This window comes from Psammomys obesus, unplaced genomic scaffold (assembly GCF_907164565.1).
Source record: "Psammomys obesus unplaced genomic scaffold, mPsaObe1.curated_primary_1811, whole genome shotgun sequence".
Taxonomy (NCBI): domain Eukaryota; kingdom Metazoa; phylum Chordata; class Mammalia; order Rodentia; family Muridae; genus Psammomys; species Psammomys obesus.
Window position 1 is genome coordinate 6888077 of NW_026596117.1, and position 24983 is coordinate 6913059.

The window sequence follows — 24983 nt, forward strand, 5'->3', positions numbered from 1 at the left end:
GAGTTCAATAATGCGTGTGAAATTATTCTCCAAAATTTAAATAAGCAACTCAGTGCTAAAGATTTGTTCATAGTATTTATTCTTATAGTTGAAAGTAATCCTTTTCTTTTACATGAAAAAATATACATGTTATCAATGATATACCATAACAAATAGCAATTAAGAGAACGCAGCTAAAGTTAGAAGCACGTTGTTTTTATTTTGAACCTTAATAGGATCTATATACTATTTATTATGCACTGCAGGCATCATGATTTTCATCCCAATATGACCTTTTTAATGTGGCTTATCAAATATAAAGTGCTATGGTGCTCTGCCTTTGCACAACACAAAGTCCTTAGGCCAAGACAAAGGTATAATCACCCTCCATTCTTTACTTGACTATTTTTTTCTCTTTTTCAAGGCTGTCATCTAAGGAAAAGGCAGTGCTGTGTCAATATCTCCCAAAATGTTGCTTATTTTGTAATTTTAACGAAGACACTCTGCAAAAAGCAGTTGTGATTCTGCTTGTCAATTTGGGGATTAAACAAATAAAATTAGTTTTCTGAGAAACTGCTTTAAAGGTATGGTCATCTTTTGGGTTCAGATGAGACTTTCATGACCAGTAAATCATATTTTACAGGCCACTGTGTTACTTCTCATTGTGGCCTTGATGTAAAGAACAGTATGACATTTTAAGGTCCATTATTTTTTATTAATGGGCTTGAGTTATAAACAGTTTTGAATGCAGTGGTTATGCATTTTAATATTGAAACTCTTCATGAATAGAGGTATTCTGATAAGAATAAGAGAGAGAGGTTCCTGTTATTACAAAACACTTACTATCTCTAAAATTCTCTACCTTGTTCACATAGGATAATTATACTGCATAGAAGGAAACCCACATACAAAGTAATTGCTATCAGCTATCATTTTTCTGTAACTATCCAACTAACCTTATGTATAACATTAAAAAGTGGTTTTCATTATGGTAGACTTCTATTTCTTTTTAATTGCTTCCATTTTTCTTGAAGTCATTAATATTCAAAAATTCAATCACTGTGCTCAGTTCATTTCCTCTTTGAGATTTTTAGATGAAAGACTTCATAAAGCTATAAAATACAAAGAATTATTTCCATATTGGGATAGTTTTTAAGGCAGGATCTGGAAACCTGCCTTTAAACAGAATAAACCTGGTCTCTTTTGATATCCAACAGCTTAAAAATTACTTCAGAGAAAATGTTCTTCAGATAGAGGCCTTTTGTCTCCTCTGATAATTGTTCAAATGTCCACATTTTACTTCAGGTTTTGTCCCCTTGAGATTTCTTTTTTATTCTAATCACATACAATTTTCTGAATACTAAAAAATATGTTTTAAATTTAGAGATTTATTTCAGTAACACTGGCCTTTCTTTCTTCAGAGGGCAGTGTTGAAAGCACTGTTTTGCATTTGTCTTTTACACATATTTTGTTCCTTGAACCTCTGCAATTTAAAGTACTTCAGTTCTGTCTTTACAGCAGTAGTGATTCACTTATTTGTAAGTTCTGGAAAATGTACTCTAGGCTTATTTTAAAATTAAAATGCATATGTAGAGATGAATGCTCTCATGTTTTTCAGATATTCTGAATTAAATTGACTATAAGTACTATGCACCTACCTTACCAAGTAACACATTATTATAATTTTTATACAATGGCCTCTATCTTTTTTCTTTGATTTTCTGTAAGATCACTTTTGTACAATCTACTGACATATCGAAAATATGTTAGTCCTGTTTTGTAAAGGGCCTAAAATATACAGCTTAAAAAAGAGGATAATTTTTACTATTGGTGTCAGTGCTATTCATCCATAACCATTAGACTAATCATATTTAGACCGAGGAGATACTGTACATCATTGTGAAAAGTTTACGTTGGAGCAGGTATGCTTAAAATTCAGAGGCTGGAACTAAAGAAACAGACACAAGAAAAACCCTGGGGGAAGGGGGAAGGGGAAACTACTAGGCTTTCCAACATCACAGAACTGGTGATCTACCTCTTTCCAAAATAACTTAACTACTGCAGGATGTTGTCTCCAATCATGTCATAATCAAGTGACAGAGCCTATAGTTTATGGGCCTTTTAGGAATACTGGCGATCAAAACCATAGTGCTGTTATCCTTTGCCATTTCTTTTTTTTTTAAATTTTTTTTATTATTATTTTTTACACTTTATTCCCTTTGTATCCTCCCATAAGCCCCTCCCTCCTCCCCTCCGGTCCCACCCTCCCTCCCCCTTCTTCTTGCATGCCCCTCCCCAAGTCCACTGATAGGAGAGGTCCTCCTCTCCTTCCTTCTGATCTTAGTCTATTAGATCACATCAGGAGTGGCTGCATTGTCATCTTCTGTGGCCTGGTAAGACTGCTCTCCCCTCAGGTGGAGGTGATCAAAAAGCAAGCCAATCAGATTATGTCAGAGGCAGTCCCTCTTCCCATTACCATGTAACCCACTTAGACACTAAATTGCCATGGATTACAACTGCACAGGGGTTCTAGGTTATCTCCATGTTTGGTACTTGGTTGGAGTATGAGTCTCTTAGAAGACCCCTGTGTTCGAGTTCTGTTGCTCTACTTGTAGGGTTCCTGTCCTCTCCATAACCTACTATTTCCCACTTCTTACATAAGATTCCATGCACTCTGCCCAACAGTTGGTCATAAAGTCTCAGCCTCTTTGATAGTCTGCCGGGCAGAGGCTTTCAGAGGCCCTCTGTGGCAGATTCCTAGGTTGTTTCCTGCTTTCTTCTTCTACTGCTGTCCATCCTCTTTGCCTTTCAGGATTGTGATTGAGCATTTTAGTCAGAGTCCTCTCTCTTGATTAGTTTCTTTAGATGGACAGATTTCAGGTTTATCCTAAGTCTAGATGAGTGAGTATATACCGTGTGTGTCTTTCTGCTTCTGGGACAGCTCACTCAGCATGCTCCTTTCCATGTCCCGCCATTTACCTGCAAATTTCATGATTTCCTTATTTTTCATTGCAGAGTAATACTCCATTGTATAGATTACCACAATTTCTGCATTCATTCTTCAGTTGAGGGGCATAGGGGCTGTTTCCAGCTTCTGGCTATTATAAATAAAGCTGCTACAAACATGGTTGGGCAAATGCCCTTTTTGTGTACTTGAGCCTCTTTTGGATATATCCCTAGGAGTGGTATGGCTGGATCTTGAGGAAGCGCTATTTCTAGTTGTCTGAGAAAACGCCAGATTGCTTTCCAGAGTGGTTGTACAAGTGTACATTCCCACCAGCAGTGGAGAAGGGTTCCCCTTTCTCCACAACCTCTCCAGCATGTGTTGTCACTTGAGTTTTTGATCTTGGCCATTCTCATGGGTGTAAGGTGAAATCTCAGGATTGTTTTGATTTGCATTTCCCTAATGGCTAATGAGGTTGAGCATTTCTTCAAGTGTTTCTCTGCCATTCGATATTCCTCTACAGAGAATTCTCTCTTTAGCTCTGTTCCCCATTTTTTAAGTGAATTACTTGGTTTGCTGCTTTTCAGCTTCTTTAGTTCTTTATATATGCAGGATATTAGCCCTCTAGCAGATAAAGGGTTAGTGAAGATTCTTTCCCAATATGTAGGCAGTGATTTTATTTTGATGACGGTGTCCTTTGATTTACAGAAGCTTTTCAGTTTCATGAGGTCCCATTTATTGATTGTTGATCTTAGAGCCTGTGCTGTTGGTGTTCTGTTTAGGAAGTTGTCCCCTGTGCCAATGAGTTCTAGGGTATTCCCCACTTTTTTTTCTAGCCTATTTAATGTGTATTATGTTGAGGTCTTTGATCCACTTGGATTTCAGTTTTGTGCAGGGTGATAAGTATGGATCTATTTTCATTTTTCTACATGTAGACATCCAGTTGGATCAGCACCATTTGTTGAAGATGCTATCTTTTTTCCATTGTATGGTTTTGACATCTTTGTCAAAAATCATGTGTCCATAAGTGTGTGGGTTTATTTCTGGGTCTTCTGTTCGATTCCATTGATCCACCATTCTGTTTCTATGCCAGTACCATGCAGTTTTTATAACTGTTTACGTATCCATTCTGTTAGTCTGTGTCTTTTTATTGGAGAGTTGAGTCCATTGATGTTGAGAGAGATCAATGACCAGTGGCTGTTAGATCTTTTAATTTTGATGTTGGCTGTGGTCATAATGTTGTGTGCTTGGTTGCTTTTTGTTTTACTGTAGTAAGGTTAATTATTTCCTGTGTTTTCTTGAAAGTAGCTAATTTTCTTGGGTTGTATTTTCCCTTCCAGTGTCTTCTGTAATGCTGGATTTGTGTGTAAGTATTGTTGAAATTTGTTTTTGTCATTGAATATCTTTTTTTTTCCGTCTATGAGGACTGAGAGTTTTGTGGGGTATTGTAGCCTGGACTGACGTCTGTGTTCTCTTAGGGTCTGCATGATATCTGTCCAGGCCCTTCTGGCCTTCATAATCTCTGTTGAAAAGTCAGGTGTGATTCTAATGGGTTTGCCATTATATGTTACTTGGCCTTTTTCCCTTACAGCTTTTAGTATTTTTTTCTTTGTTCTGCATACTTACTGTTTTGATTATTATGTGATGGGTGGATTTTCTTTTCTGGTCAAATTTGTTGGGTGTTCTGTAGGCCTCTTGTATTCTTATTGGCCTCTCCTTTAACTTGTGGAAATTTTCTTCAATGATTTTGTTGAAGATATTTTCTGGGCCTTGGAGAAGGGAATCTTCTTTTTCCTCTATTCCTATTATCCTTAGGTTTTGTCTTTTCATATTGTCTTGGATTTCTTGGATGGTCTGTGTCAGGAATTTTTTGGATTTAACATTTTCTTTAACAGATACATCAATTTCTTCCATTGTATCTTCTACACCTGAGATTCTTTCTTCCATCTCTTGTAGTCTGTTGGTTATGCTTACCTCTTAGTTCCTGTTTTCTTCCCTAGATTCTTCTTCTCCATTATTTCCTCCATTTGTGTTTTGTTTAATTTTCCAGTTTTATCTACAGATCTTGAGTTTTTTTGTTTACTTCCTTCACCTGTCTGTTTGTATTTTCCTCTTTTTCTTTTAGTTCCTTCAGATCTGTTTCTTTTATTTCTTTCAGTGATTTAATTATTTCTTCTCTGAAGGCCACAAACTGTTTGCCTGCATCTTCCCACATTTCTTCATGGATGGCCATAATCTGTTTGTCTTTAACTTCCTCCATTTCTTTATGGATAGCCATGATCTGTTTGGTTTTATTTTCCTCTAATTCTTTACATATTTTATTTGTTTCCTGTATTATCCTCTTCATCAGCATCTTCATGGTTTTCTATTATGCTGGGTTGTCCAGGGCTGCTCGCCCCTGGATGGCTGGATTCTGGAGATGCCATATTGCTCTGTCTTTTGTTGGTTGGGCTTTTACGCTGACCTCTATCCATTGGGCTCTTTCAGGTGTTGGCTATTAGTTTCTGTGCTTCCTGGAGTCCTGAGGTAGGTAGAATCCCCTTGGCCGGAAGATGATTTTTCCTGAAGGAGGCCTCCTCTGCTTTTTGCGTATGGTCACTGTATAGCCAGTGTTTCTCAGGAATTGCCACTGCTCACCTCAGGTGTATAGACCTGAGTAGTAGCTGTGGTCTTTCTTAGGGGAAGTTCTCAAGACAGTTGCCCTGCTGCTGGGTTTCTCGTTCTGAATTTAGTGAGCTGTTGTTGTTTTTGTTACAATGTTTTCCAGGTACAGCCCTCTTGAAGATCCTGCTCATTCCCTAGCTGTGGGGTTTTCTCCCAACAGGGAAACTCAATCTGCTATCCTGGGGCACACAGTTCTGTTCGGGAATGTGAGAGGAGCACCCAGCAAGTCTCTGGGCCAGGGGCTTAGTGCTCTGCTCTGGGCCTGAAGAATGTGCACCAAGATTGAGTTGGCACCTGGGGGCACCGCTCTGGTCTGTATACTGTGCAGGCCTCTCTAGGCTGGCAATTGAGGGCTCCTCTCTAGTCTGGAGGTGGGGCGCCTCACTCTGGGCTGGAAGCTGTGTGTGCCTGTCTGGGATGGAGCTGTGGGCGCTGCTCTAGTCTGGATGCTGTGCACCCAGGTCTGGGATGTCGGCTGAGGGTGCCATTTTGGTCTAGAGGCTCTATGCTCTGATCTGAGCTGGCAGTGTGTGTCCCCTTCTGGGCCAGATTGGGGCCCACCGTTCTGTCTGGGATGGCGAGTAGAACCCGCAGGCACAGACATGTTTGGCTCTGCCTTTCTGGACTTTGGGAGTCTGGGCATCTGCCTAAATTGGGAAATTTTCCCGAGACCTTTTCGGGGTAGGAGTGTCGGCTGAGTGCTCTGAGATCAGACCAGCTGATTCCCTCCCTATTGGTTTGCCCCCAACAGTGAAACTCAGTCTCTGGTGCTCTGGGGCCCACAGTTCTATCTGAGGCGGCGAATCAGGCGTGCAGGCAGTGCTCTGTGCTGGAGCCTGGGTCCCCGGCTCTGGCTCTGGGCTGGCTCCTGGGGTGCCCGCGGAACCCGAGTCTTTTCCAGGGGATGTCTGGGTGATCTAAGGTCGGTCCCAATCGTTTCCTGCACCATGGGGTTATCTATCGACTAGAGATTCCAGTCCCTGATGTTGTGATGATCACAGTTCAGTCTGGGACCGTGACCAGAGCACACTGGCGTGTGGCTCTGGCCTGGGCTTGGCGACCAAGCCTCTGGAGGAACCAGGATCTCTTACGCGGTTTAGTTGGGTGAGTTAAAAGCCGATTGAATCCCCCACCTTGGGGTATCCTCTCACCTGGGAAACACAATCACTTGTGTTTTATGGTCACGAGTTCTGATTGCTGGTCATTGCTGATCCTGCTGTGCTGCTGCTCAGAATCCCTTTGCCATTTCTTAAGTTCATATGCTAACTATTTGAAAATGATGAACAGCACTGACACCAACAGTAATAATTGTCTGATGTCAAAGGGCTTAGATGACTTTGCAGTGCCAGGTTTGCTGCCTGCAAGGTATGTCACTCTATTGTGTTAGTTCCACTCCCTGTGTGCAGCAATCCTTGGTAAATATACCAAGACTCTAAAATATTTAACATCTTGAAATCTTCAACGAAATCTAGTCTTCACTTTACACAGTGACCTTTCAGGGCTTTCAAACAGAGTCTAACATAACACATATTGTCTGCCATCCATTTCTCTCCTTAACCCTGGAGGTAGAAGCTACAAACCTCTATCCTGTGTATTATTCAGAACTCTAAGGTTTCAAAGTATTTTCATAATATATGACTTCAAAAAATGATTGTACTTTGTACATAGGGAAAGCAGATGTTCCTTACACAAAATATGTATTCTGTGACCTAACAAATAGGTACAGTCTGTTCTATCCAAATACCAATTAGTATCCATTCTACTCAGAAGCTTACAAAGTTATTTAAATAGACTACATACAGAGAAACAAATCTAAGATTACCAAATTAAAAAAAAATAATTTCATGTATAAGTGAGTATATATCATGTGTGTCTTTCTGCTTCTGGAATACCTCACTCAGTATGATCTTTTCTAGGTCCTACCACTTGCTGCAAATTTCATGATTTCCTTGTTTTTTAATTGTTGAGTAGTATTCCATTTTGTAAATACACCACAAATTCTGTATCCATTCCTCAGTTGACGGGCATCTGGGTTGTTTCCAGGTTATGGCTATTACAAATAAAGCTGCTACGAACATGATTGAACAAATGTCCTTGTTGTATAGTTGAACATATTTTGGATATAAGCCTAAGAGTGGTATAACTGGATCTCGAGGTAGCACTATATCTAATTGTCTGAGAAAGCACTGGATTGATTTCCAAAGTGGGTGTACAAATTTACATTCCCACCAGCAATGGAGTAGGGTTCCCTTTTTTCTATATCCTTAAGAGCCCCACAAGGAAGTAAAACAGAACCAAAAAATCTGGCCTATGGGTCTTTTCTGAGACTGATACTCCAACCAAGGACTATGCATGAAGATAATTTAGAATCCTTGCATAGATGTAGCCCATGGCAGCTCATTCTGCAAGTGGGTGGCCTAGAAAGGGAAAGCGGGACTGTTTCTGACATGAACTCAGTGTCTGGCTATTTGACCACCTCCCCCTTACCTTACCAGGTCACAGAGGAAGACAATATAGCCAGTGATGATGAGTCTTGATAGGTTAGGGTCATATTGAAGGGGAGGAGGATCTCCTCTATCAGTAGACTGGGGTAGTGCACAGAAGGGTAGAGGGAGGGAGGGTGGGATTGGGAGGGGATGAGGGATGGGCTACAGCTGGGATACAAAGTGCATAAAGTGTAAGACACAAGAAAGAAAGAAAGAAAGAAAGAAAGAAAGAAAGAAAGAAAGAAAGAAAGAAAGAAAGAAAGAAAGGAAGAGAAAAAAAGAAAGACTAATTCTAATTATCTTATTTGAGCATAGTGAAATAAAATTTAAAATCATCAGCAAATAATTTTTACTAAGTGTACAAATTAATGGAAATTAAATAACACATTGCTGAATGATAAATTGCTTATCTTCTTTAGGGATATAGAATTTAGTGTGTTTATCCTATATTATATGGCTAATATCCACTTATGAGTATATACCATTACTGTCTTTTTGCTTCTGGGTTACCTCACTCAGGATAATCTTTCCTAGTTCACACCATTTGCCTACAAATTTCCTGATTTCCTTGTTTTTAATTGCTGAGTAGTATTCATTGTGTATATATACCACAATTTCTGTGTCATATCCCTCCCTTGAGGGACATCTAGGTTGATTCTGGCTGTTATGAATAGAGCTGCTCTGAACATATTTGAATAAATGTCCTTGTTGAATGGTGGGGCATTTTTGGCTCTATGTCTAGGAGTGGCATAGCTCTTTCTTGAGATAACACTACTCCTAATTTTCTGAGGAAGTGCCAGATTAATTTCCAAAGTGATTGTACAAGTTTACATTCCCACCATCAGTGGAGGTTCCCCTTTCTGAACATCTTCTCCTGCATGCATCACCCCTTGAGTTCTTCATCTTAGCCATTCTGATGGTTGTGAGGTGAAATCTCAGGGTCATTTTGATTTGCATTTCTCAAATGATTGAAGTTGTTGAACATTTATTTGAGTGTTTCTCTGCCATTCAATATTTCTTTGTTGAGAATTCTCTGTTGAGCTCTGTACCCATTTTTTTAATTAGATTGTTTGGTTTGTTGGTGTTTAACTTCTTCAGTTCTTTACATATTCTGGATATTAGCTCTCTGTCAGATATAGAGTTGGTGACCTTACTTTTTCAGCCTGTATCCTGTTGTGCTGTTATGATGATAGTGTCCTTTCCTTTACAGAAGCTTTTCAGTTTCATAAGGTCACATTTATTAATTGTTGATCTTACAGCCTGAGATGTTGGTGTTTGGTTCAGTAAGTTTTCTCCTATGCCAGTGAGTTCAAGGCTCATCCTCACTTTTTCTTCTAACAGATTTAATGTGCCTTGTTTTACGTTGAAGTCTGTGATCCACATGGACTTTAACTTTGTGCAGGGTAATAAATATGGGTCTATTTTCTTCTTTCTATGTATAGACATCCAGTTAGACCAGCTCCATGTTTTGAAGATGCTGTCTTTGTTCCATTGTATGGATTTGGCTTCTTTGTCAAAACTTAAGTGGGTTTATTTCTGGGTCTTAGATTCTTTTCCATTGGCCCTCCGGTTTGTTTCTATAACAGTACCATGCCTTTTTTGTTACTGTTGCTATATAGTGCATCCTGAGATCAGGAATAGCAATACCTCCAGAAGATCTATTATTGCACAGGATTGTTTTAAAGCTATTCTGTTTTTTTTTCTGTTTTTGTTTTTCCATATGAAATTGAGAATTGTTCTTTACATATCTGTAAAAATTGTGTTAGTATTTTAATCAGAATTGTATTCAATCTGTAAATTGCTTTTGGTAGGATAGCCATTTTCATTATGTTAATGTATAACCTATAATATATAATCTATAATTTCTAAGGTGAATGTGCAGATAATATTTAATGTTACTATTTTATGGACAATATTAAACATTTACTGTTATTGAGAAGTTGAGAAATGTTGAGAAGTTTATTTTTTTAGTAATTTTACATTCAGTTCAATCCATCTACATTTCATTTTTCTATTTCTTTATTATTACTATTAATTCACTTTGTATGTGGGCTTTGTTTGTGGACTTTAACTTTGAGCTGTCCCACCCTACCTCCCTCTTTTCCTTCTAAGCCCTTTCCCTAGTCCACATATAGGGGAAATCCTCCTCCCTTTCTGCCTGACCCTAGCCTATCAGGTCTCATCAGGACTGACTGTATTGTCTTTCTCTGTGGTCTCAAGGCAGCACACAATGAGGGAGGGGAGAAGGTAATCAGAGAGCCTGCCACTGAGTTCATGCCAGAGACAGCCCCTGCTAGCTTTACTAGGAAACCCACTTGTAGACTGAGTCTACGGGCTATGTCTAAGCAGGTGCTTTAGGTCCTGTCCATTCATGGTCTTTGTTTTGGGTATCAGACTCTGCAGGATCCCTAGGGCTTCTTTTAATTAATTAATTAATTAATTAATTAATTAATTAATTAATTTTCCTCTATTGTTCTCCTTTTGGAGCTTCTGTCCTCTCCAGGTCTTTTTATCTCCCACTTCTTTCATGAAATTCCCTGCACTCTACCTAAGTTTGGCTATGAGTGTCAGTCTCTGCTTTGATTACTCTATCACTATAGTTTTTCTGAGGTTGTTTTTGCTAGACTCCTGTCCTATTCCCTGTCTTCTCCTGCTTCTGTTGTCTATTGCATTTGCCCCAACAGCACAGGCTCTAAGATCAACTGTCAATAAATGGGACCTCATGAAACTGAAAAGCTTCTGTAAAACAAAGGAGGGGAGAGCAGCCTTACCATGCCACAGAAGATGACAATGCAGCCATTCCTGATGTGATCTGATAGACTATGATCAGAAGGAAGGAGAGGAGGACATCCCCTATCAGTTGACTTGGAGAGGGCCATGCTTGAAGAAGGGGAAGGGATGATGGGACTGGGAGTGGAGGAGAGAGGGGCTTATGGGGGAATACAAAGTGAATAAACTCTAATTAATAAAAATAAGTAAATAAAGAAAAAAGCAAAGGACATTGTCATCATAATAAAACAACAGCCTACAGATTGTGAAAGTTTCTTCACCAATCCTATTTCTGACAGAGGGCTACTATCCAGAATACATAAAGAAATTTATAAGTTAAACTCTTACAGTTTCTATAAAATATTTAAAATTATTGCCATTAAAATTGTTTAATTGTACTCCATTACAATGCATTAACATAAATTGTCTTGAGAAACATTTCAAAGTAATAAGTGTCACTGAGTTATTTGATTTATAACTTTTGGTTAGTTAAGGAATCTAAGCTTTTTAAATACTTACAGATATAGGTTTAAGCATAGTCCATAAACATTTTATACAAAATAGGATTTTTTTTTTATTTTTTAAACCAGGTAATGAAGTGTGAATATGAAAACATTAACATAAGACTCCAGACAAAGAGTCAGAATCTGGCTCATAAATACACTTAAAATAATAGGAAACCTAATTACAACTTTTCAAAAATAATCTTTATTTTCAAATTTTGAATTAAAAATTTTGGGGAATATGAACTTCAAAATATGACTGCAGAACATCAAGGGGAGCCTTACTTTCTAATTTTAGTATTTCTAAAACACTAGACTCGAGACACTTATTCAAACTGTGAAAACTTCATATTTGGTTTGGGGATGTTGAGTTATAATATTCTTCTGAAACTACTTATCCCTTGGATGGCTTTGAGAGGCAGTTCTCATTACCTTGCAGACTATAAAAAATCTTACTTCAGGACACAGACTACAGCATATTATGCAACCTTCTCAAAAATCATCCATTTCTATTCTGAAGATTTTTAGATCAATAAATCATGAAGAATCAACAAAGCTTAAGTATATGTAAAGTCCCTTTGTATTGGAAGAATATGTATTATTAATGAGGTAATATGGAATCTCTAGCTGAGTAAGGTAACACATACCCAGAAAGACAAATAAAATATGCATTCATTTCTATGTGTTTGTGAGCTGTTATGCCTTCAAGAAGCAAGCTACAATTCTATACTCCATATAACCACAGAAGGATGAGAAAAAAATAAGAGACTGGGGGTGGGGAATGTATCCCCTTAATAAATGGAAATAGAATAGATAGTTATGGATGGATAAGAGTGGGATGAAATGGGAGGATAAAATGAGGAAGGGGAGGGGAGAGGGATTGAGAAAACATATACAGGTAGGGCTACCTAAATCTCAGGGCTATTTGAGGCATTGTATAGAAACCAAACACAATAGAAGCTTCTTACAAGATCCACAAACATAGACATGCACACATATATGTACATATAATCAATATGTATACCCAGTGAGCAGCTTAGCCTCCATGTGGATGTCCTAGAAAGAAGATGGAGGCTGTCTCTGGCACTGTCTCTGTTGCTTGCCCTTCAGTCTCTTCTCACTGTTGGGACTGACTTGGCAGTATCCTGGGAAAGAGGAAGTACAAAATTCTGATGCAACTGGAAGTGCTGGGGTGAGTTTGTGTGGAAGGTCCCCTTTTCTGAAGGGCAGGGCAGGGGGACAAGAGGAATGAGGGAGGGACAAAGAGGAGGGACTCAGAGCAGAAAGTGGGCTACATTTGAGATGTAAAGTGAATACTAATGATCAATGAATGTAAGATGAAGGGCACCAAGAAAACAAGGCTTTCTAAACACAGCCAGAACAATGTTCCTGTTTTAGCCTGGAGTCTCTGGAAATATGGCCAGGGTCTTCATGGGCTGGCAAAAAATGGTGTTCTAGATGTGAAAGAAGTGGGTGTAGTTTCCCCATTCCTAACCCAAATGTTAGCTTCTATAATTAAGTACTTGCAAATGAAAACAATATTTTTCATTGGGGTAATCAAACTACTCTTAGGTTATGCCCCATAACCCCCAGTAGATGGGCAACACAAAACATATTCTTTGTCTCATAACTCTTTGCCATGAAGTTGATTTAAAACTTACAAAACTTGTTCATATATGTAATGGCTTCAGTTTTGTGTATTTATGAGAGTCCTGTGTGTGTGAATATGAGTATCTCTGTATCTATATGTGCTTCTGGTACTTCTTCATTGTCTGTGATTTTTTCGGTTTCCATGTGTGTGTGTTTTCTTCTATTACGATTTTGTTGTTATTAGAACTTATTTTATTATTATTCTTTAGCTGACATTTTTTTTAAACAAGAGACCAAAAGAACATGGATTAGGTTGAGAAGGAGTTGGGAAGGATTTTGGAAGAGGTGGAGGAGGGTAAATCATAATCAGAATATATTCTACAAAAATAATCTATCTTCAATAAAATAAAAAAATGAAAACCAATAAAATCTTTTCAACATTAAAAAGAATGGATTGTTTTCACACATATAAAGAACTGATCAGTGAACTTTAATCTCGAAAATATTTTCTATAAAAGGCTTTCTGTGCTGGCCATGGTGAGGCCTGCCTGTAATATCAGCACTCAAGGACAGAGAGATTGCTGTGAATTTTGAAGCCAGACTGGTCTACAATGGTTGTCCAGGACAGCCAACACAATAAGGAGAAACCCTGTCTTGCAGAACCAAAATAACAAAACAACAACAACAACAATCCTCTTGCTTTAAATAAAAGAGTTAATATACAATCACTGGCATTTATTCAACTTTAGTAATAAGAAAAGAGTAATGACAAATCTGTAATCACAAAAGTGATAGGAAAGTACAAATGGCCACCTAAGAGTCATAAAATTCACAGATATGTGACAAGGACCACAGTTTTTATATATGAGATTGTTCTGTGATTTATTTGTATGAGAGGAAGCAACAGTGAGAGAGGGCATTTTTTTGTTGTTTTTTAAAAATATTAATTACAGTTTATTTACTTTGCATCCCAGCTATACCCCTCTTCCTCATTCCTTCCCAAACCCACCCTCCCTGCCTCATCTCCTCCCATGTGCCTCTCAAAGTCCTCTGATAGGGAAAGCCCTCTTCCTCTTCCATCTGACCCTAGCCTATCAGGTCTCATTAGGACTGGCTGCATTGTCTTCCTCTGTGGCCTGGTAAGGCTTCCCCAATCAGGGGGAGTTGATCAAAGAGCCAGTCATTGAGTTCATGTCAGAGACAGTTCTTGTACCCCTTACTAGGAAAAAACTCACTTGGAGAGTGAGCTGCCATGGGCTACACCTGCACAGGGGTTCTAGGTTAGTTCATGCATGGTCCCTGGTTGGAGTATCAGTCTCAGAAAATACCTGTTGCTCTTCCTGTGGAGCTCCTGTCCCCTCCAGCTCTTTCTATCTCCTCTTCTTTCTTAAGATTCCCTGCACTCTGCCCAAAGTTAGGGTATGAGCCTCAGCATCTGCATTGATACCTCACTGAGAAGAGTCTTTCAGAGGCCCTCTGTGGTGGGCTCATCCCTATTCACTGTTTTCTCCCTCTTCCTATGTCCATCCCATTGCCTTTCTGAGTGATAATCGATCATCTTACCCAGTGTCTTCCTTCTTGCTTATCTTCTTTAGGTGTACAGATTTTAGGCTGTTTATTCTATCCCATAAGTCTATTCTCCACTTATAAGTGAGTATATATCGTGTTTGTCTTTCTGTTTCTGGGATACCTCGCTTAGGATGATCTTTTCTAGTCCATATGATTAGCCTGCAAATGTTATGACTTCCTTGTTTTTAATTGCTGCGTAGTATTCCATTGTGTAAATGTACCACAATTTCTGAATCCATTCCTCAGCTGAGGTACATCTGAGCTGTTTCCAGGTACTGGCTATTATGGATAAAGCTGCTATGAACATTTTTGAGCAAATGTCCTTGTTGTGTACTTGAGCAACTTTTGGATATATGCCTAGGGGTGGTAGAGCTGGATTGTGAGGAAGCACTGTTCCTAGTTGCTGAGAAAGTGCCAGATAGATTTCCAAGGTGGTTGTACTATGTACATTTCCACAAGCAATGGAGGAGGGGTCCCCTTTTTCTACATCATGACCTTCAGAATAAAAAAATGAGTTACTTGTCAACGAAGCTGTGAGGGTGAGAAATCTCTTGAAAAGTTGGGAATGAGAAACACTACCAATCTCATAATGCCAGAAATCAACGTCACAGTTGATATACGTAATGCAAGACTATGGTCCACACAGCTCAAAATTGGCTTATTGTCATTGTTTTTGTTATAATTATTTATTATTACTGGAATTTTTCCATTGACCATTAAATAGAGCTCATGGTTTTGTAGGTGGAGAATAAAGTTTAAATGGCTTATGTACATTTTTCATTTGGTGAATTCAAATGTTAAAGCTCGAAGATGGGAAAATATTGTTTATTTTTGAATTTCAATAATGAAATGCTGAATGAGGAATTATAAACTTAAGGAGCTATACCATAATTAAATATAAAAATTCTCAGTCTTTCTTCTAAGGATTTAAAGATGTCATATCTGAAGGTGACTTAAAAGGTAGCTTTTTTTACATTCCACAACTAATGCAAATGATTAACCGAGGACTTTTGTATGGGACTGAACTTTTACAACTGTATTTTAACTTCTTGCAGAGTTCTTAAAGAAAGCACTGTAATGTGCTTTGCCCACACAGAGGAAAATGCATATTTCTATTCTTAGAATAAAGTTTCATAAAGGCTTTCTGTGTTTTCCTTCCTTGGAACATCTTGCAGTGGCTCTGTTCAAAATCAATTGTGATATGATGCTCAAGTAAGCTATAATATGTCACATGCCTCTTCCTGCTTTCTTGGTGCAATAATGCCATTGTACATTAAATTCATTGATAAAATTCACATGAAAATTATCATCAGTGTTCTAGGGATCTGTAGTAGATTTGTACATATAGTCAAGGGGAAAGGTTATATGATCTGCTAAAAGTACAGTCTTGTATGATGCTGTGTGTATTAATCACAATTTCAAAAGACCAATGACACATTTGTCATCCATCCTTGGATAATTATTATTACTGAAACCTGTGTTTTAATATGAATCTCCAAAAATTAAACCCCCCAAAGTCTTTATGTAAACATTCAAACTTTCATTTTTTCATTAATTATTTATTTACCTTACATCCAGATAACAGTTTCCCCTCTCTCCTCTCCTCTGGCCCCTTCCTCTCCCCTCCCTTCCCCCCACATTTGACCTCTTTCCTTTCTCCTTAGAAAAGTGGAGGTCTCCCATAGCTATCACTTAGCTTGGGCATATCAGGTTTCAGGAAGACTAGTTGCATCTTCTCCTATTGTGGCTATATTAGGCATGCCAGTTAGTGGACAGAAATGCAAAGGCAGGCAACAGAGACAGACACTGTTCTCACTGTCTGGGATCCAACATGAAAACCAAGCAGCACACTGCTTGGCAGAGACTATGTCAGTCTTATACAGGCTCTCTGGTTGGCAGTTAAGTCTCCATGAGCCTGTGTGAAGACAATATTTATTTTTTTTCTCAGACCTGTTTATTTTCTTGAATTTTAGTGAACTATATACTTCACCTATTCAAAAGTTAAACCATATCTATTCATCATAAAATAAAAGATATCTGTACATCAACATCACCCTCTTCCATTTATTTAGAATAACAACAAATACAGAAAATAATTTTGGGCTGTGCACACAATGATCTGAAGCATTTAAGTTTAAAATTTATTTTTAGATAGTCATTGTTCCCTATGTAATAGTTCTACCATTAAAATGACTGTATTGGTGACCATGAGGGCTCAGTTATATTCACAGTTTTCAGGAGGGTCATCAGTTTGAGAGCAGCCTTGGGCTACATAATGATTTGCCACAATTCTGGCCACTGAAAGCTTCATTGACAAGACCTCCACAAGTTCAAATGGATCTAAACTGTAGCATGTGTGGAGAAGAGGCTTAGCTAAAGAGTTATTGAAAGTTAATATTAAATAAGAAGAGTTTCTTTCTTCATGAAAGTCATCGCTGACTGACTTCCTATAATCTGAAGGAGAGACTTGTGCTCACAAATAACAACAACATTAAATGGATTCAGTTGGATTAAAAAAGTAATACGGGAAGTTGGGAAGAAGAATTGGTGGGAATGGCATGGAAGAGTTGAGGACATAGGAGTGGATTTTTATCACAATATAATATACAGAGACTTGAAGTTCTCAACAATAAATATAAAATAACAAAGAGGATGGACATCAGAAGAAGAAAACAGGAAACAAGTTAGGAACCTGCCACAGAGGGCCTTTGAAAGGCTCTGCCCTGCAGACTATCAAAGCAGATGCTGAGACTTATGGCCAACTGTTGGGCAGAGTGCAGGGAATCTTATGTAAAAGTGGGAAATAATAAGAGCTGGAGAGGACAGGAACTCCACAAGGAGAGCAACAGAACCAGAAAATTTGAACACAGGGGTCTTTTCTGAGACTGATACTCTAACCAAGGACCAGGCATAGAGATAACCTAGAACCCCTGCACAGATGTAGCCCATGGCAGTTCAGTGTCCAAGTGGGTTACATAGTAATGGGAAGAGGGACTGTTTCTGACATAAACTGATTGGCCTGCTCTTTGATCACCTCCCCCTGAGGTGGGAGCAGCCTTACCAGGCCACAGAAGATGAAAATACAGCCAGTCTTGATGTGATCTGATAGACTAAGATCAGAAGGAAGGAGAAAAGGACCTCCCCTCTCAGTGGGCTTGGGGAGGGGCATGAGTGAAGTTGGGGGAGGGAAGGTGAGATTAGGAGGGGATGAGGGAGGAGCTTATGGGGGGATACAAAGTGAATAAAGTGTAATTAATAAAAGTTAAAAAATAAACAAATCATTGTATGCTTTCATTGGGTTGCTCATTTCTGCTAAAATAAAGCTTTGCATAAATTAACTTTAATAGCATTGATGTTTGCAAAAAAAAAAAAACTAATAAAACAGAAAGCATTTGAAGAAAGTTCCCAAGTAGGGATGAGGGAGCTCTCACCTTATCTCCCATACTGAGAGAGCTTGATTAGCTCTATCTCAGCATTTGCCTTATAAAATCATGATTAGACACTTACATGCTTATGATTGGCTAACATCTGACTTCTATATTTGACTGATATTTGGGTACATACTGTAATTATCTATTTACGTTGTACTTTATTTACCAACTAGGATACTTTGAAAACTACTGTGTAGACTCAGCATTGAACTATAATTAATTTAGGACTTCAAGTATTTCGATAGGTTAATCTTTTGTCTTAGTCCACTAAAAAGTGGCTGATTATAGCCAAAGGTTTGCTCCTGAAGACATTTCCATCCCTTTGCCCTGGTTCTGGAATCTTTACCACATGCCCATTTTGATAAGAGAGGAAGGTCAAGGGTCCATTTATTAAGCAAGAGTGTGAGAAATACTAGATGCTCACATGTTATACCTTAGCAAAGCCTCAAAATGAAAAATAACAAAAGAACTCTGAAAAAAAAACTCTGAATTTTTTTCAGATAGCATCCTTTTCACACTTTCTAGCATGATCAAAAGTGAATTCATGAACCCAGAGGCAGAGAAATCGATAAAAGATATCAGTTTCATGCTAGCTATAATTTCTGTCAAGATTTTTTTAGTTTTAGTGTAGATAAAAGTACGTTTTGCTACTGTATCAGACCAATTTAGTTAAAAATAAGTGCATAAGGAAAATTAGTTTTGCTTAATAACTTTAAAGCAATTCTACAGAAAGTCTCCATGGAATACTTTTAAATGTTATCAACACACACACACACATCCTTTTTAAGTCTTCTTCATAAGAAATACAAAATGGCTATTGGTGGTTTACTTTTCAAGTAGCCAAAATGTTGCTGAATTTTGTGATGATTTTCAAAATATTTAAATTTTTTTTGCAATAGTATGCTAGTACACATACAAATATGTTACATGTCAGAATCAAATAACTGGATTATGCTGCATAGGTTAATAAAATTAATTATTTTTATTATGTTATTAATGTGATTGTAATACAAGCTAATTTTCATTCTTAAATTCATGGCATTGAACATAATATGTTTTTGAGTTATCATTTTAGTATATATATTTATATATAATTTAGCTTTGCTGGCATGCATGTATGTGTACCATGTTTATGTCTAGTCCTCAAGGAAGCAAAGAGGGGGTCATAGTTTCCTGAACTGGAGTTACATGTGGTGTGAGCCATCACGTGGGTGCCTGTAATCAACCTGGGTCCTCTGCAAAATAGCAGCCTGTGCTCTTAAGAGGTGAGCCATCCCTTCAACCTTGAAGGGTATTTTAAAATAAATATGACATGTCAAGGATGTCAGAATTAGAAGTATAAGCAGTGTGCAGTGATATATTGCTAAATTTCTATAGTATGTATTAAATGACTACCTTCTTATTCAAATGCTTCTAAAATATTCATTAAAGAATTTAGTGAAAATTATTTGAAGCACGAGTCTGTTAATGAAACACAATGGTCTTTCAGACATATTAGGTAATATATCTAAAACTTCTTGTCTTTTTTTTATATTAAAACCAAAGATATGTTTACTGAGTTTATTCATATGTGTCTTTTTTCATCACGGTCACATGATTAAGATATTAACATTGATAAAGTTTGGAAATGGTATGCACTCATCTTTTTCAGGAAGCTGATTTTTACCATGTCATAAAGATATATCTTGAGTATTAAACAGATGTCCAAGCTGATAACTCAACAGTAGAGAGAAAAGATCTGAAATGACTGAGGAAAAAAGCAACATATTGTGAAGGAATTGATGCATAGAATATATATATATATATATATATATATATATATATGTTGATATATATATATATATGCACATGGAAATAATTCTTGATTGACGTGTGTTCTTTCTCTTAATAAAATCATATCCTTATCCAAAACTACAGAATAACTAAGATTTTCACACTTAAAGATGACACGTTTATGGTGAGATTTATATATTCATGCCCTAGCTTGAGGATTTTCTGAAAAGAACACGAATCATCTAGCAGCCAATAGAATACTACCTCCTTAATTGAGTTGATAGTTTGAATTATTTGTTGGTATATTCAATTTTGTAGATTTGTCTCTATATTACTTTCAAGCCCATTGAAAGGAAATACTATTTTCTATAAAATGCAGTTACTCAGCACACTATGAAATTGTAAATAAAGAAAATAGGATGTTTGACATAATTTATTTGGATATCCAGCAAATATATATTTAAATAAGGTAGTCTAAATAAATCTGTTCTACAGTGCCTATCTCAAGAGTGTTAACAATTATTCTCCAGGTTTTACAATGTAGGCTTTAATATATTTCACACTGTTTTGTAAGTAAACATCATATCTCCAATGTATATTGAAGCTTTGGTTTTCTGTGCTGTTTCCCTTAAGTCTTTGCTAGTGCTTTTTGACTCTCAAATGTCTTGTCATGCATGCCAGAAGACATTTAATAACAGCATCATTGGTATGATGGATAGATGGCTCTTATTTCCTATGTACTGTAAGGCATATAGCAGAATCTCTGCTGTCTGCAGAACAGACATTAGGAACAGTCCTTGCTCTCAGCTGTGATACACATCTTTCCAGATGTTTCTGAATATATCCTTCTTTGGGAAAGACAACTTTTTCTTTAAGAATCCTTACTGTACAACCTTCTAAATTCTCTTCTTGTATATTTACTTCTCTTCTTAGGGTTAGGTAACAACTAAGTAAATTAGTCACACAGTCTTTGATTAAAACCCATACTCCTTGAAAGGACAGAACACAATGAGGGGGTTTTCTTGTGACTTGGTACATTGTTATGCAATTCCCATTAAATTTATTTTTTGCATATTTAAAATACTAATCTTCATCACCACAAAATTCAATAATTAATTAAACTTCCTTAGAGATCAAAGTCAAGTCATAAAATTAGTTTATATCCTTAACTACTAAATTTGTAGAAAAGTGAAGTTGAGTAGAGAAAATGATCTCAGAATATTTTTAAAAGTTTTAATCTTAGTCCTTGGCAGAAAATTTACTTCAGACATTACTTATCATTGATTTTTATTGAATTTAATTTCTACTGAGCAAGGCTTTAGGTTTCATAAGTTGAAGTCTATCTTTACAGGTGTGTCTCAGAAGTAATTGCTATTTTTATAGGTAATTACCATTTTTATAATTAGATTAGGAACATTGGTAACTCAGAAGATGGCTAGGATTGAACAGTGACATTCTGAAGTCTGACACTGCCATCATGCTTTTGACATTTTCTTAAGCACTGTAAAGAAGTGAAGAAAATGTGTGAGAAGTTACTAAAACAGCCTTGCACTTTTAGAGAGTATCATCAGGACCCAAAGTCTAGTAGATCATTATCTTGCAACTTTATGATATTTAAACCATGAAATATGAATATTTTGTGACTGCTGTTCAAAGTGATCTGTGTTATAGGTTAATGCTGCAGTTCCAATTATTACAGGGATTAATTACTGGGCTTTGAGAAGCCTAAATAGCTGTCCTGTCCATTACTGCCTGTGTGCTGACTCCAGCCTGATGGAGCTCCCTTGTTTTTTCACCCACCTGTTCTAAATTGATATCCAAATGCTCTTTAGCTGGGGGCTCCTCATATAATATTAGATATGTAGAAAGGTGATGCCTATTCTGAGATTTGACATTCTAGTAATACCCTTACTAAGATGTGGGGCCATTATAATGCCCTTTCAACACTCAATGAGATTATTTTATTTAAGCTTCCAGGAGCTTTCTGTTACTATACCCATATTGAATATGTGATCTGGCAAAATGTTTTTTTAATCAAATATTATCCCATGTGCACATCTGGTGCACATGAGTTTGTGTCTGTGTGTATATTATGGAATGAATTAAATTTCTTTAATAGTTTAAACCAAATAGTATAGGAATTTAGTTATTGACATTTTATTATTGATATTATCATTTATTACATTAATTCAACTTGTGTCTTGGCTATGGCCATCTCCCTCATCCCCTCCCAATTCCACCCTCCTTCTCTCTTCTCCCCCTATGACACTCCCCTAGTCCACTGATGGGGGAAGGTCCTCCTCCCCTTACATCTGACTGTAGCCTATCACATCCCAACAGCACTGGATGCCTTGTCTTCCTCTGTGGATTGGACAGGGTGTACCCTACTAGGGGAAGGTGATCAGAGAGCCTGCCACTGAGTTCATGCCAGTGAAAGTCCTGTTTCCCTTACTTGGACCCACTTGGAGACTGAGTCTATGGGCTATATCTGAGCCAGGCTTTTAGGTCCTCTCCATGCATTTCAAAAACTCTAGTGACAGCACATGCTGGAGAGGATGTGGAGAAAGGGAAACCCTCCCCCATTGCTAGTGGGAGTGTAAATTTGTACAAACACTTTGGAAATCAATCAAGTGCTTTCTCAGAAAGTTAGGAATAGTGCTAACTCAAGATCTAGATATACCATTCCTAGGCATATATCCAAAATATACTCAAGTATACAACAAGGAAATTTGCTCAACAATGTTAATAGTAGCTTTATTTGTAATAGCCAGTAGCGAGAAACAACCTAGGTGTCCCTCAAAGGAGGAATGGATACAGAAATTGTGATACATTTACATGATGGAATACTACTTCAGTTATTAAAAACAAGGAAATCATGAAATTTACAAGCAAATTGTTAGAACTAGAAAAGATTGTCTTGAGTGAGGTAACTCAGAAGCAGAAAGACACACTTGTTATATACTCATTCATAAGTGGATATTAGCCACATAATATAGGCTAAATATACTAAAATCTATAGTTCTAAACAAACTAAACAACAAAGAAGACCCTAGAGAAAATGCTCAATCCTCATTCAGAAAGACAAACACGATAGACATCGGAAGCAGGAGAAGATAGGGAACAGGACAGGAGTCTACCACAGATGGCCTTTGAAAGACTCTACTGATCAAGGTATTGAAGCAGACGCTAAGACTCACAGCCAAAATTTGAGCAGAGTGTAAGAAATCTTATGAAAGAAGAGGGATATAGGAAGACCTGGAGTGCTCTAAGAAGGGATATATAGACACCCACAGTGAAGCAAGGCTTTCTGCATCTCTACACCTTTGCATTATATTGGAAGTCAGAGACAGAATTTTCAGAGCTATCTGGCTAATGAGACTAGTCGAATCAGTGCCTAGAAGAAATAGAAGAAAGGGTTCCATCCTTCACTGGTCTAAGAGAGAAACATGCCAGAGAACTGCTCATGCTGCTCCAGAGGAGTTTGGTTTGATTTTTTTCTCCTTTTTTATTTATTTTTATTTTTATTATTAGTTACATTTTTTAATTTCTTTATTTTTATATTAATCACAGGTTATTTACTTTGTATCTCAGCCATAGACCCCTCTCTCCTTCCCTCCCAACCCCACCCTCTCTTCCTCATCTTCTCCCTGCCCCTTTCCAAGTCCACTAATAGGGGAGGACCTCCTCCCCTTCCATCTGACCCTAGCTTATTATTTTATTAACTCTGTAATCCCAGCTATATCCCGTACCCTCATTCCCTCCCAACCCCACTGTCCCTCTCTTATCTCTTCCCTGCCCCTTTCCAAGTCCACTAATTGGAGAGGACCTTCTCCCCTTTCATCTGACCCTGTTTTATCAGGTATCTTCAGGACTGGCTGCAAAGTCCTCCTCTGTGGTCTAGCAGGACTGCTCCTCCCTTCAGGTATGGGGAGGTCAAAAAGCCTTCCATTGAGTTCCTGTCAGAAATAGTCCCTATTTCCCCTTACATGGGAAACCAATTGGTTACTGAGCTACCACAGGCTACATCCGAGCAGAGGTTCTAGGTTATATCCATACATGGTCCTTGGTGGAGTATCAGTCTCAGAAAAGACCCCTGTGCCCAGATATATTTGGTCCTTGTGGAGCTCCTATCCTTTCCATGTCATACTAACTCTCCCTTCTTTCATATGATCCCCTGCACTCTGCCGAAGGTTTGGTTATGAGTCTTAGTATCTGCTTTACTATGCCCCTCTATGAGTTTGGTTTCAACTGTCTAACATCACATGCCTTTTCACAGTTTTCTCCCCCTCTGGGGGAAAACACTCCCACACCCCACACTTGAGACCCAAACGAAAAACATAGTAACATGACACAACTGATTTCCCAAAGAAACCAGAAACTTTCACTTCAATGTACCTCTCTCTACTCTTCCAAATTCATGGAAATTTTCTTTAATTACTATGGTTACATAATAAGTTATATATATATATATATATATATATATATGAATAACTATATAAATATATAAATTAGTTCATTTAGTGTTGCTTTCATGTTTATATTTTTAGTGCTAACTACTTCCTTTCATCTGGGGAAGACTAAGTATTCCTCTTTCAACAGTAACTGATTGTTAACTTTTCCTCTAGGGGTGGAGAGAAGGCAGGTAAAGTAGGGACTGAATAGGCTAGGCCAGAGTACTGGATGTGTAGGCCTAGCTGGATCTGGAGGATGGATTTGGCATATGCAACTGTGGAGACTAGAATTGGGAGGGTTTGTTTCTGAGAAGCACAGGTGGTTTACCTCTATCTCTTCATCACATAGGTAAGCTACAGGGTCCCAAGTAGAGAGGAGTCTATGCTCTGATAAATCCCTAAAGAAGTGAGAGGGGCCAAGAGGAGGTCATATTCACGTATTTACTTATTTTAAACTTATTTCTGTCTGTGTTATAAGCATATGTGTGAACTTGCATGTGTGTGCACGTGTTTCTTCGCGTACGCCAAGGAAGCTACAGGTCTTATTATGTCATCACTTTATAGCCAATTTATTTATGAATTAAATTTTTACTTTCTCAAGTGTCAAAAAAAAGAAAAAACCTGGAGGAAGTTCTAAAAGGTGACCAACAGAACCAAAAAAAAAAAAAAAAAAAAAAAAAAACCAAAGCAAAACAGAACAAAACCTGAGCCCTGGAGGACATGAAAACCAAACAAAGTATAGGAATATATATTGGTTACATATTTATAATTTTTTTCTGGTTTTTCAGAAACTGAACAGCTTGAAAATATACATGTATAATAGG